The sequence below is a fragment of the Pristiophorus japonicus genome, unplaced genomic scaffold, assembly GCF_044704955.1.
Source record: "Pristiophorus japonicus isolate sPriJap1 unplaced genomic scaffold, sPriJap1.hap1 HAP1_SCAFFOLD_61, whole genome shotgun sequence".
Lineage (NCBI taxonomy): Eukaryota > Metazoa > Chordata > Chondrichthyes > Pristiophoridae > Pristiophorus > Pristiophorus japonicus.
Genome location: NW_027254520.1, coordinates 3,069,872 through 3,091,626, shown reverse-complemented (window position 1 = coordinate 3,091,626; position 21,755 = coordinate 3,069,872).

Below are 21,755 nucleotides of genomic sequence, written 5' to 3'. Positions count from 1 at the left end.
GTTAGGCCCCAAGGGCTCCTACTCCTCCAAGCTCTCCTAGCTCCCAAGCTCTCCTATATTTCAACAATCCTACCGCCCAGAGCTCTCCTCCCCCCAAATTGAGCTACACACCAAGCTCTCCTAGCCCCATTCTCTCCTAACACTCAGCTCCCCAACACCCCCAGCTCACGTAAACCTCAAACACTCTTACACCCGCTGACCAAGCACTCCTACCCCGTCAAGCCAAGTTCTCCTACACATCCAAGCTCTACCAGCACCAATGCTCTCCACAACTAAGCTCTCCAACATACCCTACCCCGCTCAAGCTCTCCTACCGCCCAGGCTGTCCTAACAACCCAAGCCTGTGTACCCGCAATGATGTCCTACCGCGCCAAGCTCTCCTAACCCATCAAGCTATCCTACCCTCAGTCTCTGCTAACTCCCAAGCTCGTCTACACCATCAATCACTCCTAACCCCCAATCTCTTCTACCCTAACAAGCTTGTTGCCCCCCAAACTTGCCTACACCCAAACACTCCCCTACCGCCCAAGCTCAACTAACCCCCCAAGCTCCCCTACCTGCAACAAGCTCTACATTTCTCCTAAGCTTTCCGACCGCCCAAGCTCTCTTACCTCCCCAAGCTCTCCTACACAAACAAGCTCTCCTACCCTCAAATATCTCCTACACCGCCCCAAGCTCTCCTACCTGCACCCAAGCTCTAGTACCCCTCACGCTCTCCTACCCCGCAAGCTCGAGTAGCCCCCAAGCAAGCCTACGCACGCCAGGCTCCCCTACCCCAAGAATGACATACACCTGCACATATTTTCTATGTTTCTATGTTCCTCTTTACCCACCTCCCCGGCAAGATCTCCTACCCGCCAAAACTCTCCTACAAAGCCACAAGCTCTCCTACCCCACCAAGTTCTCATACGGCCCCAAACTCTCCTAACTCACAAAGCATTTGTACCTCTGCCTACGATCTCCAACCCCACCCCCTCCAAGCTCGCGTACCAGCGAGCTCTCAAACGCCGCTAGCTCTCCGACACACCCAAGCTCTCCTACAACCCCCAGCTCTGCTTCCCCAAAAATTTTGCGTACCCCCACAAGATCGCCGACTCCCAAGCTGTCCTACACCCCCGCAATTCACCGACCCCTCAGTCTCTCCTACCCCCAACCATTTCTACCCGCAAGCTCTCATATCCCACAATCTCTCTTACCGCCAATACAAGCTATCCAACTGCCCGTAGTTGTCCTAGCCTCCAATCTCTCCTACACACAAAAGTTCCTTTCCCAACAAAGCTTCCCTACACCATCAAGCTCTCCCACGCACCACCCAGCTCTCCTACCCAGACCCAAGCTCTCCTACCCGTCCCAAGCTCCACTATCCCTACAAGCTATATTAACTCCCAAGCTCTCCTATCCGACAAGCTTTCCTACCTCGCAATCTCTCCGACTCTCCCATATTCTCCTACAACCCAGTCTCTCATAAACCGCAAAGCTCTGCTATCCCCCAAGCACGCCTACCCTCCCCATTCCCGGGAAGAAGATGTCGGGAGTTTTGGAGACCTCCGGCGGTAGGAAATTCTGGGGATTAGCAGAGCTCATTGGGGGTTTAGGAGAGCATGCAGGGTAGGAGAGCTCGGTGGTTAAGGCTGACCTACCCCATCAAGCTTCCCTACTCCCCAAATCTCCTACCCCCCCAACGTCTCCTAACCCCTGAGCTCTGCGAACGAGCCGAGCTCTCCGACACCCCAAGCTCTCCTACCCCCGCAAGCTCTCCTACCTCACCAGGCTCTCCGTCCCCGCAAGCTCTCCTAACCCCAAGCTATCCTAAACCACAAATGTCTCTTACCCACAGGCTCTCCTTCCCCAACAAGCTCCCATACACCAGCAAGCTCGCCTACCCTCAAGCATTCCTACCGTGCCAAAGCCCTCCTATCGCACATCCTTTCTAACCCCCCAAGCTATCCTACAGAATACAAGCTCTCCAACACGCCCAAGCTATTCTATCCCATCAAGCTCGCCAACCCCCCCCCCCCCCGCAAGCTCGCTACCCTATAAAGTTATCCTACTCCATCAAGCTTCCCTACTCCCCAAATCTCCTACCCCACCCAACGTCTTCTACCCCCCGAGCTAGGCGAACGAGCCGAGCTCTCAAACTCCCAAAGCTCTCCTACCCGTGCAATCTCACCTACCTCACCAGTCTCTCCTTTCCCGCAAGCTCTCCTAACCCCAAGCTATCCTACTCCACCAAGCTCTCTTTCCCACACGCTCTGCTACCCCAAAAAGCTCCCCGACACCCAAGCTCGCCTGCCCTCAAGCACTCCTAACGTGCCAAAGCCCTCTTACCGCAAATGCTTTCTAACCCCCTAAGCTCTCCTGCAGAATACATGGTCTCCAACACGCCCAAGCTATTCAATGCCATCAAGCTCGCCTACATCCCAAGCTCTCCTAGCCCCATCCACAAACTCTCCTATCTCCCCAAGTTCCCCCAAGCAACCAGGCTCTCCTCTCCCCGAAGCTCTCCTACCCCGCCCCAAGCTCTCCTACCTCCGCCAAGCTCTTCTAACCCCTAAGCATTCCTAACCCCCAAGCTCGAGTATTCCCCCAAGCTAACCTACACCCACAAGCTCTCTTACTCCACAAATGCCTTACTCCTGCACATACTTTCTACATTTCTATGTTTCTATTTTACACCCCCCGCCACAAACTCTCCTACCCCGCAAGCTCTCCTACCTACCAAAAGTCTCCTACCCCGCAATCTCTCCTATCTGCTAAAGTTCTCCTTCCCCACAAAGCTCTCCTACCCCAGCAAAGTCTCCTACCACCCCAACTCTCTTCTCCCACAAGTTCACCTAACGCTCAAGCTATCTTACAAACCACCAAGCTCTCCTACCCTCCCCAGGCTCGCCCACCCCATAAGCGCTCCAACTCAGCAAGCCATTCTACCTCGGCACAAGCTCTCAGAGGCCCAAGCTCTCCGAAAACACCCCCAAGCTCACGTACCCCAAAGCTCTCCAAACCTGAGTCTCTCCTACCCCACCAAACTCTCCTTGCCCCAAGGTCTCCTACCCCGCAAACCCTCCTACCCCGCAAGCTCTCCTACAACCACAAACTCTGCAACCCCAAAAGGCTCGCCTACCCCCACATGAACGCCTTCCCTCAACGTCTCTTACCCCCCACCCCAAGCTCACCTACCCGCAAAGCTCTCCTACCCCCAACCTATCCGATCCCCCATACCCTACATTCCAACGCTCTACTCACCCCCAAAGATCTCCTACACCCCCCAAGCTCACCTACCCTCCCCCCGAAGCTCGCTTAGCCGCGAAAGCTGTCCTACCCCTCCAAGGTCTGCTACCCCGGAGCTCTGCTAACGAGCCGAGCTCTCCTGCTCCCCAAGCGCTCCAAGACCACAAATTCACCTATCCAGCCTCCACAAACTCGCATACCCCCAAGCTCTCCTACCCCCAAGCTCTCCGACACGCCCAAGCTCTCCTGGTACCCCAAGCACTTCTTCCCCAAAAAGTATGCCTACTCCTCACAAGGTCGCGTACCCCCAAGCTCTCCTACACCCCATAATTCACCTACCCCTAATTTCTCCCAACCCCAAACATTCCTACCCAGCCAAGCTCTCCAACCTCCAATCTCTCCTAGCCTCCATAGCTCTCCTAACCTCCAAGCTCTCTTACCACCCATGCTCTCCTTCCCTGCGAGCTAATCAACATCCCCGGAGCTCTCCTACCTTCCAAGCTCTCCATTTCTCCCAAGCTCTCCTACATCCCTAGCTCTCTTACCACCCCAAGCTCTCCTACATCCCTAGCTCTCCTTGCCCCGCAAGATCTCATATTCCCCCAATCGCAAATATCACACCCCCAACAAGCTCTCCAACCACTCCAAACTCTCCTACATCCTCAATCTCTTCTATAACCCCAAATACCCAGCCCCACCAAGCTGCCCGACGCCATCAAGCACTCTTACGCACCCCTCAGTCATTTCTACCCGGACCCAAGCTCTCCTACCCGCCCCAAGCTCCCCTATCCCAACAAGCTATCTTAACCCCAAAGCTCTTCTAACTCACAAGCTCTCCTACCATCACAATCTCGCCTACACGCCAAGCTCTCCTTCCCTCGCAAGCTTTCCTGCACCCTACAAGCTCTCCAACGCCCGCAAGCTTTCCTATCACACCAAGCTCGCCTAGACACCAAGCTCTCCTACCTACCCAAAATCTCCTGGCGCCCAAGTTCTCCAACACCACCCAAGCGTTCCGATCCGTAGCTCCCCTACCCTTGCAAGCATTCCTACCCCGCCCCAAGCTCTCACACCTCCGCTCAAGATCTCCTACTCCCAAGCTCGCTTAGCCCCCAAGCTAACCTACACCCCCCAAGATCTCCTACCACCCCAAGCTCTCCTACACCACCAAGCTCCTCTCCTGCACCTAGCTCTTCTACTGCAGCAAGCTCTCCTTCCACACCAATCTCTCCTACACCACCATGTTCTCCAACACACCCAAGCACTCCTACCCACCAAGCTCTCTGACGAACCCAAGCTATCCTACCATCTGAAGCTCGCCTAGCCCGCCCCAAGCTCTATGTCCTCCGCCCAAGCTCACTTGCCAGCTCCAAGCTCACCTACCTCCCCAAGCTTGCGAACACCCCAAGCTCCCGAACCCAACAAGCTCTCCAATCTCATCAAGCTCTCCTACCCCCAAGCTCTGCTGCCCTACAAGCTCTCCTACACCACCAGGCTCTCCAATCACCGCAAGCTCTCCCAGCACCGCAAGCACTCCTGCACCTAAGCTCTCCAGAAATACCAAAGTGGAGCAGCAGGTAGGGATTCTAATTCCTGGGGCATTGGAACTGGTTCTGGCGGAGCTGGGACCAGTACAAAACGAACGGTCTGCACCTGGGCAAGATCCGAACCAATGTCCTAGGGGGAGTGTTTGCAAGTGCTGTTGGGGAAAAGTTAAACTAATATGGCAGGGGGATGGGAACCAATGCAGGGAGGCAGTGGGAAACAAAAAGGAGACAAAAGCAAAAGACAGAAAGGAGATGAGGAAAAGTGGAGGAAAGAGAAACACAAGGCAAAGATCAAAAAGGGCCACTGTACAGCAACATTCGAAAAGGACAAAGGGTGTTAAAAAAACAAGCCTGAAGGCTTTGTGTCTTAATGCAAGGAGTATCCGTAATGTGGATGAATTAACTCTGCAAATAGATGTTAACAAATATGATGTGATTGAGATTACAGAGACGTGGTTCCAGGATGATCCGGGCTGGGACCTCAAGATCCAGGGGTATTCAATATTCAGGAAGGATAGAATAAAAGGAAAAGGAGGTGGGGTAGCATTGCTGGTTAAAGAGGAGATTAATACAACAGTTGCGAAGGACGTTAGCTTGGATGATGTGGAATCTATATGGGTAGAGCTGAAGAACACCAAACGGCAAAAACGTTAGTGGGATTTGTGTACAAACCTCCAAACAGTAGTAGTGATGTTGGGGGTCGCATCAAACAGGAAATTAGGGGTGCATGCAATTAAGGTGCAGCAGTTATCATGGGTGACTAAATATGCACATAGATTGGGCTAACCAAACTGGAAGAAATACGGTGGAGGAGGATTTCCTGAAGTGCATAAGGGATGGACCAATATGTCGAGGAACCAGCTAGGGGGGAGGCCATCTTAGACTGGGTGTTGTGCAATGAGAGAGGATTAATTAGCAATCTCGTTGTGCGAGGCCCGTTGGGGAAGAGTGAGCATAATATGGTGGAATTCTGCATTAGGATGGAGAATGAAACAGTTAATTCAGAGACCATGGTCCAGAACTTAAAGAAGGGTAACTTTGAAGGTATGAGGCGTGAATTGGCTGGGATAGATTGGCGAATGATACTGAAGGGGTTAACTGTGGATGTGCAATGGCAGACATTTAGAGACCGCATGAATGAACTACAACAATTGTACATTCCTGTCTGGCGTAAAAATAAAAAAGGGAAGGTGACTCAACCGTGGCTATCAAGGGAAATCAGGGATAGTATTAAAGCCAAGGAAGTGGCATACAAATTGCCCAGAAATAGCAGCGAACCCGGGGACTGGGAGAAATTTAGAACTCAGCAGAGGTGGACAAAGGTTTTGATTAGAGCAGGGAAAATGGACTACGAGAAGGAGCTTGCAGGGAACATTAAGACGGATTGCGAAGGTTTCCATAGATATGTAAAAGAGAAAAAGATTAGTAAAGACAAACGTAAGTCCCCTGCAATCAGAACCAGGTAAGTCATAACGGGGAACAAAGAAATGGCAGACCAATTGAACAAGTACTTTGGTTCAGTATTCAAGCAAGAGGACAAAAACAACATTCCGGTATAAAAGGGGTCAGAGGGTCTAGTAAGGAGGAGGAACGGAAAGAAATCCTTATTGTTCGGGAAATTGTGTTGGGGAAATTGATGGGATTGAAGGCCGATAAAATCCCAGGGCCTTATGGATTGCATCCCAGAGTAATTAATGAGCTGGCCTTGGAAATAGTGGATGCATTGACAGTCATTTTCCAACATTCCATTGATTCTGGATCAGTTCCTATCGAGTGGAGGGTAGCCAATGTAACCCCACTTTTTTAAAAAGAAGGGAGAGAGAAAACAGGGAATTATAGACCGGTCAGCCTGACCACAGTAGTGGGTAAAATGATGGAATCAATTATTAAGAATGTATAGCAGCGCATTTTGAAAATGGTGATATGATAGATCCAAGTCAGCATGGATTTGTGTAAGGGAAATCATGCTTGACAAATCTTCTGGAATTTTATGAGGATGTTTCCAGTAAAGTGGACAAAGGAGAACCAGTTGATGTGGTATATTTGGACTTTCAGAAGGCTTTCGACAAGGTCCCACACAAGAGATTAATGTGCAAAGTTAAAGCACATGGGATTGTGGGTAGTGTGCTGACGTGGATTGAGAACTGTTTTTCAGACAGGAAGCAAAGAGCAGGAGTAAACGGGTACTTTTCAGAATGGCAGGCAGTGACTCGTGGGGTGCCGCAAGGTTCAGTAATGGGGCCCCAGCTGTTTACATTGTACATTAATGATTTAGACGAGGGGATTAAATGCAGTATCTCCAAATTTGCGGATGACACTAAGTTGGGTGGCAGTGTGAGCTGCGAGGAGGATGCTATTAGGCTGAAGAGTGACTTGGATAGGTTAGGTGAGTGGGCAAATGCATGGCAGATGAAGTATAATGTGGATAAATGTCAGGTTATCCACTTTGGTGGTAAAAACAGAGAACAGACTATTATCTGAATGGTGACAGATTAGGAAAAGGGAAGGTGGAACGAGACATGGGTGTCATGGTACATCAGTCATTGAAGGTTGGCATGCAGGTGCAGCAGGCGGTTAAGAGTTCAAATGGCATGTTGGGCTTCATAGCGAGGGGATTTGAGTATAGGGGCAGGGATGTGTTGCTGCAGTTATACAGGGCCTTGGTGAGGCCACACCTGGAGAATTGTGTACAGTTTTGGTCACCTAACTTGAGGAAGGACATTCTTGCTATTGATGGAGTGCAGCGAAGATTCACCAGACTGATTCCAGGGATGGTGGGACTGACCTATCAAGAAAGATTGGATCAATTGGGCTTGTATTCACTGGAGTTCAGAAGAATGAGAGGGGACCTCATGGAAACGTTTAAAATTCTGACGGGTTTAGACAGGTTACATGCTGAAAGAATGTTCCCAATGTTGGGGAAGTCCAGAACCAGGGGACACAGTCTAAGGATAAGGGGTAAGCAATTTAGGACCGAGATGAGGAGGAATTTCTTCACCCAGAGAGTGGTAAACCGGTGGAATTCTCTACCACAGAAAGTTGTTGAGGCCAATTTCTCTAAATATATTCAAAAAGGAGTTCGACGAAGTCCTTACTACTAGAGGGATCAAGGGGTATGGTGAGAAAGCAGGAATGGGGTACTGAAGTTGCATGTTCAGCCATGAACTCATTGAATGGCGGTGCAGGCTAGAAGGGCCGAATGGCCGACTCCTGCACCTATTTTCTATGTTTCTATGTTTCTACCCCCACAAACTCTCCTAACGCCTAAGCAGTCCTGCCTCCCAAGCTCGCCTACCCCCAAGCTCTCGTACCCCCAAGTTCTCCTAACGCCCAAGATCTCCTACACCCCTCAGCTCTCCAACCACCTCAAGCTCTCCTACCACAACATTCTATCCGACCCTCCAAATCTCTCTTACCATCCCAATCTCTTCTAATCTCCAATCTCTCCTACACCCCGAGCTCTTGTACCCCGCAAGCTCTCCTATCCCCCAATCTCTCCTACACCCCAAGCTCTTGTACCACCAAATCTCTCCTATCCCGCAATCTCCCCTATCCCCAAGCTCTCCTATCCCCCAATCTCTCCTACCACCAAGCTCTCCTACCCCCAAGTTATCCTACCCCCGCAAACTCTTCTACCCGAAGTTCTCCTCCCCCCAAGCTCTCTTACCACTCCAAACTCTCTTACCGCCCCCCCAAGCTCTCCGCACGCGCCGCCAGGCAACACCCCATAGCTATCCTGCCCCAAAGCACTCTTACGCCGCTCAAGCTCTCCTAGCCCCGCCAAGCTCTCCTACCCCCGAAGATCTCCTACCCCCCCAAGCTCTTCTACCACGCCAGCTCTCCTACCCACCTCCCCGAGTTCACCTACACCCCCCGGGCTATATAATCCCTCCAGTTCTCCTACCCCGCCAATCTCCCCTAAATCCCAAGCAATTCTACCCTGCCAAGCTCTCATAGCAGCCCCAAGCTCTCCTACCCTCCCAATTTCTCCTCCCACACAAGCTCTTCTACCCGCCCAAGCTCTCCTACCCCACCAACCTCCCCGACCCCAATAAGCTGTCCTGCACCACCAAGCTCTGCTCCCCCAAGCTCTACGACTCCTCCAAGCTCTCTTACCATTCCAAGCTAACCTACGACACAAGCTCTCTTGCCCACCCGCAAGCTCTCCTAACTCCCAAATGCACCTACCCCGCAAGTGCGCCAAATTCCCCAAGCTCTGCTACCCACAATCTCTCCTACTCCCCACAAGCTCCCCTACCACTCCCCTAAGCTCTTGTACCTCCCCGAAATATCCTACCCGCCAAAGCTCTTCTGCAACCCTGGGCTTTCTTAATCCCTCAAACTTCCCTACCCCCAATCACTGCTAGCCCGCGAACGCTCCTAAACCCCAAGCTCTCCGACTCCAACAAGCTCTACTATCACCATCCCAAGCTCTCCTATCCAACTATTATCTCCTCCCACCCTGCTCTCCTGCACACCACCCCCAAGCTCTCCTTCCCCACCACGCTCTCGTACCTAAACACACTCACCTATACCCTAAGCACTCCTACCCCCAACCTCTCCTACCTCTAAAGTTTTCTCCCCGAGCTTTCATACCCCCATGCTCTCCAGCCCCTCCAAGCTCCCCTTCCGTCGAAGCTCCCCTACCTCCCGGACTCTCTTAAAGCCTCAAGCGCTCCTGCCGCTCAAGCTCCCCTACCTCTTAGCTCTCATACCCCGCCAACCTCTCCTATTGTCTCCAAGCTCTCCTACAACCCGAGTCCTCCTGCCCCAAAGCTATCCTACTCCCCACAAGCTGTCCAACGCGCCCCCCCACAAGCTCTCTTACCTCGGAAAGATCCCCTCCCACCCAAAGCTCCCGTATGCACCCCGCCGGACTCTCTTAACCCCTCAAGTTCTCCTACCCACCAATCTCTCCTAACCCACCAATCTCTGCTACCACCAAGATCTCCTACACCCAATCTCTCGTACCCCCCAAAGCTCTTCTACCTCTGCTATCTCTCCTACATCCGCAAGCTCTCCTAACCCACCCGACTCTCCTACCGCCGAGGTCACCAACCCAATCCCCCGCCACGTTCTCCTACTCAATCAAGCTCTCCTATCTCGCAAGCTCCCCTACCAGCCCAAGCCGTCCTATCCCCCACAAATTCTCCGACCCCCTCATGCTCTCCTACGACCCCCAAGCTCTCCTACACCCCCGAGCTCTGCTGCACCCACGAGCTCTCCTAACTCCATGCTCTCCTATAGCCCAAGGTAACCTACCGCCAAGCTCTCCTACCCTGCAAAGTTCTAGTAACACCCAAGCGCTTCTACCCGCCAAGCTCTCCTAACCCTCTAGCTTTCCTACCCAACAAGCACTCCTACCCACCATGCACTTCTACCCCCAAGCTCTTCTAACCCTAAGTTCGCCTACTTCCAAAGCTCTCCGATTTCCCATTTCTCTCCGACACCGATTTCACCTACCCACCGTGCGAGCTCTCCTACCCGCTGAGCTCACCTACCCCTCCAAGTTCACCTCCCCCAAAGCTCTCTTGCCCCGCAAGCTCTCCTATGCCCCAAACTCTTCTAAACCCCCAAGCTTTCCTAATCGCCCAAGCTCTACTATGCGCATGTTCTCCTATCCACCAAGCACCCCCATCCCAAGCTCTCCTATACCCGAAGCTCTCCTACACCCAAGCTCTCCTAACCCACAAGCTCTACTACCCCACCAGGATCTGCGAACCCACAAGCTCCCCAACCACCAGAGCTGTCCTACCCCGCCAAGCTCTGCTACAACCACCAAGCTCTTCGACCTCCGCAATTCTCCCTTACCCCGCCAAGGTCACAAACCCACTTGAGCTCTCCCAGCCCGCGAGCTCACCAACCGCCGCCAAGCTCTCCTACCCACTGCGAGCTCTACTAAACCCATGCTCTCCTAACCCCCAAGCTCTCCCACCCACACAAGCTCTCCGACACCTATGCTCTCTTAACACCACAAGCTCTCCTACACCCGCAAGCTCGCTGACCCCAAGCCATCCAAACCCCCTAAGTTCTCCTACCCCTCAAGCTCTCCTACACGCGCGAGCTCTACTACCATGCTTTACTGCTCCCACGCGCTCTCCGACCCCACAAGCTCTCCTACCCGCCATGTTCTCCTAACCACAAGCCCTCCTACCTCCTCAAGATCTCCGACACCTCCAAATCTCAAACACTTCAAGTTCTCCTACGCCTCCAATTTCTCCAACCCCAAAGCTCTCCTACCCCCGTGCTCTCTTAACCCTTCAAGCTATCCTGCCGCTGAAGCTCTCCTATGCCATAAACCTCTCCTACCCCAATAAGCTCTCCTGCACCAACATACTATGCACCCCCTCCAAACTCTCATAAAACTCAAGCTCTCCTAACACCCGAAGCTCTCCTACACCGCCTCCCCACCACCCCCACCCCCCGCCCCCCAGCTCCCCTACACCCTTATGCTCTCCTACGCCGTCAAGCTATTCTACACCCCGCCGGGCTCTCTTAAACCCAGAAGCTATCCTACACGCCCAAGCTCTCCTACACCACCCACAACTCCCAAGCCAATAATTCCTCCTACACCGCCAAGCTCTGCTCCCCCAAGCTCTGCTTCAACTCCAAGCTCTCTGAGCAACCCAAGCTCTCCTGCAACCCAAGCTCGCCTGACTAACAAGCTCCTACCGCCCATGCTCTCCTATCCCAAAGCTCTCCGACCCCGCCAAGCTCTCCTAACCCGCCAAGCTATTCTACCACACCAAGCTCTCCTATCACACCACAAGCTCTCCTCCCCCAAGGTCTCCTACCCCTCCACATACAAGCTCTCATACAGCACAAAGCGCTCATGCACTTACGACCTCTCCGACGCCACTCAGCACTGCTCCCCCATGCTTTCATACACCCCAAAGCTCTCTTACCACCCCAAGAACTCCTAACGCGCCGCAGCTGTCTTACCACCCAATTACGCCTAAACTGCAAGCTGAACTAGCCCACCAACAACTTCTATCCCCTTAAACTCTCCTCCCACCCCGAGCGCTCCTGCACATTCCCCGAACCCCCCTACACCCATGTTCTCCTTATCCCTCCAAACTCTTCTTCCCGAAAGCCCTTCTACACCCCTCGAACTCTCTTAACACCTCAAGCTCTCCTGCCACCCAAGCTCTTCTACACACCACCTCTCATAACCCGCGAAGCTCTTTTAACACCCCAAGCTCTCCAACCGCAAAGTCCTCCTGTCAGCCCCCCAAGCTCTCCTACCAACCCTAGCTCCTCTCCCACCCCAGCTCTCCTACCCGCCCTCCTCCAAGATCCCCTACCACACGAAGTTCTCGTACCCCATCAAGTTCTTCTAACCCAACAAGCTCTGCTCCCCCATGCTCTCCTAAACCCCGAAGCTCTCTTATCACCCCAAGCTCTCCTATACCCATCCCGAGCACTCCTACCCCTCAAGCTCATAGACACCCCAAGCTCTTCTACTCCTTCCCCGAGCTCTCCGAGTCGCCATGCTCTCCTAACCCCTCCAAGCTCTCCTACCCGCAGGATCTCCGACCCACCAATGCTCTCCTACATCCCGTGCTCTCTTAAGCCCTCAAGCTATCCTACCGCTCAAGCTCTCCTACCCACCCAATCTCTCCTACGCCATCAACCTCTCCTACCCAAATAAGCTCTCCTACACCAACAAACTATGCTCCCCCTCCAAGCTCTCCTATAACCCAAGCTATCCTAACACGCGAAGTTCTCCTACACCGCCTCCCCCCCCCGCCCCACCCCAAGCTCCCCTACACCCCAGTGCACTCCTACGCTGTCTAGCTATTCTACACCCCCGCGCTCTTTTAAACCCAGAAGCTATCCTACGCGCCCAAGCTCTCCTACCCGACCCACAACTCCTAACCCAATAGGCCCTCCTACACCTCCAAACTCTGCTCCCCCCAAGCTCTGCTACACCTCCAAACTCTCTTCTCAACCCAAGCCCTCCTGTAACCTAAGCTCGCCTGACCCTCCAGCTCGTACCGCCCATGCTCTCCAATTCCCAAGCTCTCCTACCCTGACAAGCTCTCCTAACCACCCAAGCTCCTCTATCACGCCAAGCTCTCCTATCAATCCACAAGCTCTCCGACCCACCCAAGCTCTCCTCCCCCCAGCTCTCCGACCCCTCCACATACAAGCTCTCCTACACCGCAAAGTTCTCATACCCCAACGAACTCTCCTACGCCACCAAGTACTTCTCCCCCCATGCTTTCATACACCCCAAAGCTCTCTTTCCACCCCAAGAATTCCAAACGCGCCCCCAGCTGTCTTACCTCCCAATCACGACTAAACTGCAAGCTCTATTAGCCCCCCAACAACTTATATCCCCTTAATCTCTCCTCCCACCCCGAGCTCTCCTGCCCTATCCCCGAACCCACCTACCCCCATGCTCTCCTTATTTCTCCAAGGTCTCCTTCCCGAAAGCTCGTCTACACCCCTCGAGCACTCTTAACACCTCAAGCTCTCCTGCCGCCCAAGCTCTTCGACACACCAGCTCTCAGAACCCGCAAAGCTTTCCTAACCCCCTACCAAGCTCTCCTACCCGCAAGCTCTCCAATCCCCAAGCTCTCTTACCATTCCAAGCACTCCAACCCACCCCCTGAGCTCTTCTACCCCGCAGGCTCGCCTACACCCCAAGCTCAAGTAGCCCCCAACGTCTCTATCCCACCAAACTCTCCGATCACCGCGAGCTCTGCTCTTACCCTCCCCGAGCTCTCCTACACCAATGCTCTCCTAACACCACAAACATTTCCTACACCACACGATCTCCTAACCCACCAATCTCTGCTTCCCCCGGAAGCTCTGCGAGCCCCAAAAAGTCTGTACCCCTCCAAAGCTCGCCTACCTCCCCAATCTCTCCTACTCACCCCAATCTTTCCTTATGCACCTGAGCTCTCCTACCCGGCGAGCTCACCAAACACTCAAGCGCTTCTATTCACCCAAGCTCTCCTATCCCCGAAGCTCCCCTACCACGCCAATCTCTCCAAACCCCCAAGCTCTCCTACTTACCATGTTCTCCTCCGACACCCAAGTTCTCCTCCTACCCCCAGACATACTACTCCCCCGAGTTCTCCTAACCCCACGCCGTCCTACAGCCCAAGCTAACATACCACCATCTCTCCTACCCTGCAAAGGTCTAGTACACTCCACAGCTCTCCTAGCCCCCAAGCTCACCTAACCCCCAAGCTTTCCGACCCCACAAGCTTCCCTACCCCAACAAGCTCACATACATCGTCAATCTCGCCGACCAACCAAGCTCACCCACTGCTGAGCTCTCCTACCCACGAACGCACCTGCACCCAAGCGCTTCTACCTCCTCAAGCTCGTGTTCCATCCCTAAGCTCTCCTACACCCCGAGCTCTTCTACTGCCCAAGCTCTCCTTATCACCTATCTCTTCTATCCCAAAAGCTCTACTACCAACCCAAGCCCTCCCACTCCCCGAAGCTCTCCTAAACCCCGAGATCTTCTACTCCCCAAAGTTCTCCGAACCCCCGAAAATCTCCTACACCCACAAAACTCTTTAATCCCGCCCAAGCTCTGCTACTCCACCAAGCTCACCAAACTCTCCAATCTCTTCTACTCCGCGAGCTCACCAACCCGCAAAAGCTCTCCTATCCATCCAAGCTCTCCTAACCCCCACACTCCCCTAACACCCCGAAGCTCTCCTACACCCCGAAGCTCTAATAACCCCATTCTCTACTGCGCGCCAAGCTCTTGTATCCTCCCAAGGTATCCTCACCCCAATGTTCTTCAGCCAACCCAAACTCCCCTACGCGCCCCCCGCCAAGCTCACCTACCCTCCAATCTCTCCTACCATCCCAAGCCCTACTCCCCAACAAGCACTGCTACCACCTCCAAGCCCTCATATTCCATCCACGCCCGAGCTCTGCTAATCCTGCCAGCTCTACTAATCCAATGCTCTCCTACCTCCACAATCTCTCCTACCCCCATAGCTTATTTACCTCTCCCGAGCACTCCCACATCTCGAGCTCACCTACCTCCAAAAGCTCTCCTATCCACCCCAGCTCTCCTTCACCGGCAAGCTTTCCCACACCTGCAAGCTCTCCTAACCACGTAAACTCTCCTACCCCAAGCTCTCCTATTCCCCGAAGCTCTCCTAACCCACAAGCTCTCCTACCCTGCAAACTCCCCGACCACTGCAAGCTCGACTGCACCCCAAGCTCTCATACCACGCCAAGCTCTCGGACCCCTCAGTGTTCTCCGACTCCCCGAGCTCTCCTAACCCAAGCTCTGTTAACCCCAAGCTCTCCCCGACCTGCCGCCCAACAAGCTCCCCTACAACACCAAACACTCCTCCCCCGCCCCAAACTATCCTAAAACTCAAGTGCTCCAAAACTCACAAGTTCTCCAACCCTGCCAAGCTCTCCTAACCCCAAGCTCTTCTACCCACCTCATGTCTCCGATCTCGAGAGTTTTCCTACTCCCACGAGCAAACAATCCCCCGCTCGAGCTCTCCTACCTTCCATGCTCTCCTTCCGCCCGGCGAAGCTCTCCTACCGCCCGGCCAAGCTCTCCTACACCGAAGCCCTCCTACCTGTAAAACTCTCCGACCCACCAAGCTCTCCGAGCCCAGCAAGCTCTCCTGCTCCAACAAGCTCGCCGATTCACCAAACCCTCCTAACCCTAAAGATCTACTAATCCCCAAGCTCAAGCTCTGCTACCCCCAAACGCTTCTACTGACCCAAGCTCTCCTACCCACCAAGCTCAGCTGCACCCCCCCAAGCGCTACTACTTCCCAAGCTCTCCTACCACCCCCAAGCTCTCATTCTTCCGTGAGCTCTACTAACTCCATGGTCTCCTACACCCCAAGTTCTTCTACACTCCCCAGCTCTCCTACCCGCCCAACTCTCGAACCCCTCCAAGCTCTCCTACCCCACCATTCTCTCCGACACCAACAAGCTGTCCGACCCACCAAACTCTCCGACCTCGCCAATCTCTCCCATACGCCCAAGCTCACCTACACCGCGCCCCGACGTGTTCTCCTACACCCCGAGCTCACCTAACCCCACAAGTTCTCCTATAACGCCAAGCTTTCCCAACCACCCCCCAAGCTCTCCTAGCCCACCATCTCTCCTGCCTCCTCAAGCTCACCTACCCCACCAAGCTGGCTTACTCACCAAACCCTCCTAACCCTCAAGATCTATAATCCCCCAAGCTCAAGCTCTCCTACCGCCAAGCTCTCCTCCCCCTGCATGCTTTTCTAGCCGAGAAAGTTCTACTACCCCAACAAATAGCAGAGCATTGGGGGTTGTGAGAATATTGGGGTGATGGGCAGCTTGGGGGTTAGCAACTTGGGAGGGTGGTTTGGACAGCCGGAGGGGTAGGAGAGTTTGAAGGTTAGAAGAGCTTGGACGATAGGGCAGCATAGAGGATGTAGAAGCGCTTCGGTCTGGTTCGGGGAGTGGTACAACTTCGGGCTGGGTCGGAGAGCTTGGGCGTGTAGTTGGGCTTGCGGAGTTGGAGAGCTCGGAGGACAAGAGAGCTTGGTGACTGGTAGAGCTTGTGGGGGGTAGGAGAGCTTGGTGGGTTAGGAGAGTTCGGGCGTTAGGAGAGCTGGCGGGGTAGAAGAGTTTGGTGGGTTCGGAGAGTTCGGGCGTTAGGAGAGCTGGCGGAGTAGGAGAGCTTGCGCGATAGGAGATCTTGTGGGTGTTGGAGTGCGTTTGGGCTCGGAGATATTGGGCGTAGGAGAGCTTGCTGTTAGAGACCACGCGTGGGTAGGAGAGCTTGGGATTAGAATAGCTCGGGGGTTAGCTGTGATGTGGGGGTACGAGAGCTTGGTGGGTAGAAGAGCTTGGGGATGTAGGAGAGCTTTGAGCGTAGAAGGGAGTTGGGCAGGTAAGAAGAGCTTGGGGCGGGGTTGGAGAGCGTGATGATGTAGGTGAGCTTGAGGGTAGCACAGCTCGTCGGGGTCGGAGTGCTTCTTGAGGTTGGAGAACTGTTTGGGTAGGAGTGCTTGTTGCATAGGAGGGCTTGCTTGTGTGGAAGAGCTTGGCGGCGGGTAGGACAGCCTGATAGGGTATGAGTGCTTGTTTGGATAGGAAAGCTTGGGCGGGTAGGAGAGCTTGCGGAATGGGAGAACATGGGGCGGGTTACAACGTTTCGTGGGGTCGGAGAGCAGGAGTTCCAGAAACAGGACAATTAGGAGCTCCACATACAACTGTGAATCTCCAGACTGCTATCTTTATAGCGGGGGAATTAGCATGGCGCACCATAAACAGGACATTTCGAAGGTACATATATAGAACTCGTAGAGACTTAAATAGGACAATCAGGTGCTTCATCAACAGTGCACTTTGGAGCTCCAGAAAAAAGGACAATTAGGAGTTCCACAAACAGCTTCGGTTCTCCAGAAAGAGGGGAACTCGGACTTCCAGAAACTGTAGAATTTGCCCCGGAAACAAAGGTATTCGCTCCATAAAGAGATAATTAGCTACAGAAACGGAAATTCCCTCCAGTAACCGGAACATAAGTCGCAGAAAGACGGGATGTAGGAGCTCGAGGAACACGGTAATTATCGCAGAAACAATGAAATACGCGCCACAAATTCGAGAATTAGATCTAAAAACTGTGGAATTAGGTCTTGAAAGATGGAAATTAGGAGTTTCAGAAATTGGCAAATTAGCAGCTCCAGAAGCAGGGGACTTATCTACAGAAACAGGGCAATGGGAGCTGCAGAAACAGAGGAATTACGTTTAGAAAGAGGAGAGTTAGCTCCAGAAAAGGTGAATTTGCTGTTCATGTTGCAGGGTAATTCGAAGAGCACACCTTAAAACGGAAAATTTGAAGCAATATATCAACAGCAAATTACCAGACATGTAAAATGGACAATTATATGCTTCACAGACCGCACAATTTGGAGCTTCCTAAAAAGAGAAATTAGGAGCTCCACAGGAATTTTCCACAGAAAAAAAAGGTTAGCTCCAGAAACAGTTGAATAAGCAACAGAAAAAGGGGAGTTACCTCCAGAAACAAATGCACTGGTGATCCACAATCTGGGATATTATGAACTCCAGAAAAAAGATGAACCCCAGAAACAGGGGAATTAGCTCGTGGCACAGGGAAGTTGGGGCTGCACAGAGGGGAATTAGGAGTTCCAGGAATACTGGAATTAGTTCAGAAACAAAGGTATTTGCGACAAGAACCAGGGGAAATGTGTCGAGAAAGATGTGAATTAGCAGTTACAGAAACTGCCGAAATGGACACTGTAGAAACTGGCGAATTAGGAGCTCCAGATAAAGGGAATTTGTTCAGTATAGTGGAAGTAGCTCCAGAAACAAAGGAATTAGATTTAGAAAGAGAAGAGTTGGCTCAAGAAACAAGTAAACTAGCTACTTCTGTAGCAGGAGTATTAGGAGAGGGAATGACAAACAGAATACTTCGGAGCAAAATATATCGTGGAAATGGGAGCCACATAAAAAGCACAATTAGTTGTTTCATAAACAGCACAAATTGAAGCTCCAGAAACAGGAGAGTTACGATCTTTATAACTAACTGAAATAACTCTAGAAACAGGGGAACTAGGACCTGCAGAACCTGGGATAGTAGGAATTCGGCAGCAGCGGCATTCGGAGCTCCCGTAAGATGGGATTTAGCAGCTCCAGGAACGTTGAAACTAAACCCATAACAAGGGAAATCGCTCCAGAAACAGGAGGAATTGGATATCCTTAATTATAGGAGTTAATTCCATAAACCGTGGTATTAGCTGCAGAAATATTGGAGTTAACTCCACAAACTTCGAATTAAGTGCTTCATAAACAACGGAATTAGGAGCTCCAGAGAGAGCGGAAGTATGTCCAGAAATATGGCGATTAGCTCCAGAAAGCGAGAGAATCAGGTGCTCCAGAATAATCGGGCTTTTCATCTGCAGATACAAGGTGATTAGCTCCAGGAACAGGGGAATGGCGATTAGAAAGAGCAGAGGTTGCTCTGGAAAGAAGTGACTTAGCTGTCCCCGCAGCAGGGGATTTAGAAGTGCGCACTATAAAAAAGACATTTTGGAGATATATATATAATTAGTAGACACTTCAATAAGACAATTAGGAGCTTCATCAACAGCGCAATTTGGAGCTATAGAAAAAGGACAATTAGGAGCTACACAAACAACCCAGAATATTCAAAAAGAGGGGAAGTAGGACTTCCTGAAACGATGGAATTTTCCTCCAATAGAAAGTTATTAGCTCCAGAAACATGGGAATTATGTATAGAAAGATGAGAATTGGAGGCTGCAGAAACTGCCGAATTGGGCACTGCAGAAACTGTTGTACTAGGAATTCCAGAAATACGGAAATGTATTCAGTACAGCTGAGGTAGCTCCAGAAACAAAGGTATCACATTTAGAAGGAGAGGAGTTAGATAAAGAAACAGGTAAACTAGCTATGCCTGCAGCAGGGGAATTAGGAGAGCGCACCATAAGCAGAATAATTCGGAGGGAAATATATTGGGAAATGGTAGCCACATAAAAAGCACAATTAGGTGTTTCATTAACAGCGCAATTTGAAGTTCCGGAAACAGGAGAATTAGGTTCTCCACAAACAACTGAAAGAGCTCCAGAAACAGAGGAATTAGGAGCTCCACAGACTGGGAAATTAGCAGCTCCACGATCAGTGGGATTCGTCCCAGAAACGGGGGAGTTGCGTCTAGAAAGATTAGAGTTAGCTCTCGAAAGATGTGACTTAGCTGTCCCTGCAGCAGGGGCTTTGCAAATACGCACCATAAACAGGACATTGCGGATATATATATATAAGACAATTAGGTGCTTCATCAACAGCGAAATTTGGAGCTCCAGAAAAAGGGCAATTAGAATCTCCACAAACAACTAAGAATCTCCAGAAAGAGAAAAACTAGGCTTTCCAGAAATTATTGATTTTTCTCCAGAAACAAATGTATTAAGTCCAGAAACAGCTGAATTAGCTACAGAAAGAGGGGAATTCCCTCCGTGAACAGGGAAATTAGGATTCGCAGAAACAGGGGAAGTAGGAGCTCCCGGAACACTGTAATTAGCGAAGAAACGAGGGGATCAGCGGAAGAAACAAGTGAATTAGGTCGAGATACTGTGGAATTAGGTTCTGAAAGATGAAAATAGGAGTTACAGAAAATGGTAAATTAGCAGCCCCAGAAAAAGAGGAATTAGCTCCATAAAACAGGGGAAGCGAGCTCCAGGAACTAAAAAATAGTCACAGTACACCGCAATTATCTCCAGAAACAGGTGAATTATGTTTAGAAAGAGGAGCATTACCTCCAGAAAAGGTGCATTCTTTGTTCATGTTGCAGGGTAATTAGGAGAGCGCACTTTAAAAAGGACAATTCGGAACAATATGTAATCGGCAAACTTTTATACACTTAAAAAGAACAATTATGTGCTTCATAAACCGCATAATTTGGAACTCCAGATAAAGGGAAATGTGGAGTTACACAGGAATCTTCGCCACAATAAAAAGTAGTAGCTCCAGAAACAGAGCAATGAGTTCCAGGAACAGGGGAATTAGGAGCTGCAGAAAGGCGAATTAGGAGTTCCAGAATTATTGGAATTATTAGAATAAGTGGATAAGATACGGAAACATGGAATTTAGCATCTCCAGAAACACGGGAGTTTGTTCAGTACAGCGGAAGTAGCTCCATAAACAAAAGAATTACATTGAGAAAGAGAAGGTTTCGCTCAAGAAACAGGTAAACGAGCTATTCATGTTGCAGAGCGCACAATAAGCAGAATAATGCGGACCCATGTTCCTACCCCACCTCTCGATCTAATTTCCTCCCCTAGCCCCAGCCAAGTTGCTGAACCAACCCGCAGCTCAAGTCCTTGACCCATAGTCGGCCCAAGTCCCTGTTTCATCCGCCAGACGAACTTCCTGCCATATCCCTGGCCAAGTTCCTTCTCCATTCCCAGCCGAAGTCTCTGCCAAATCCCCAGCCCAAGTTTCTTCCCCATTCCCCAGACCAAGTTCTTGAACCATTCCGCAGCCTAACTTTCTGCCTCATCCCCCATCCCAATATCCTGCATGAACCACAGCCCAGGTTCTTGCCCCATTCCCCATCCCAAGTTCCTGCCTCATCTCGCAGCCCAATATCCTGCATAAACCCCAGCCCAGGTTCCTGCCCCGTTCCCCATCCCAAGTTTACGCCCATCAGCGAGCGGAATTCCCTGCCCCTTCCCAAATCCCAATTTCTGGCCGTCGCCCAGCGCAATTTCCTAAACCATCCGCTCGCCCAGGTTCCTGCTCCATTCCCAGGCACAACGTCCAACACATGCCCCTGGCCAAGTTAATGCCAACATCCAGCCTCACCCTGACCCTGCCCCCAGCAATACTTCCTTCTCAAATCGCAGCCCCTCACTTTCCAATTCCCTAGCCCAACTTCCGGTACTTCCCCCAGCAAATGTTCCTGCCCCATCCCCCAGACGAAGCTGCTTTCCACACGCGGCCCTCTTTCCTGACCGATGTCCCAGCCCAATTTGCAGAATTGCTCACCAGCGTACTTTCCTAGCCCATCCCCCAGTCCTAGATTCTGTCCAAACTCCAGCCCAAATTCATACCCCATTCCTCAGCCAAAGTGCTGCCCCCTCGCGCCGCCCAAGCTCCTGAACCATTCACCCGCAGAGGTCCCTACACAAGCCCTCGGTGCATTTCCTGAATATCCCCGAGCCCAAATTCCTGCTCATCCCCCAGCTCAAGTACCTGCCCATTTCCGACCCAAATGCCTGCAGCATCCCAGGCTATATTCCGGGAACATCCACCACCCCAATCTCCTGCCCATCAGCTCAAACATTTTGCTCCCCAACCACAAAGCCCAAAATCCTGCCACAATCCTCGTCCGAATATCCTGCCTCATCACGTTGAAAAAGTTCCCGCCCATCCCCCAGCCTAATTTCCTGTCCACAACCCAGGGCAATTTCCTGCCCATCTCCAAGCCCAAGATCCTGCCCCATTCCCCGGCCCATGTTCCTG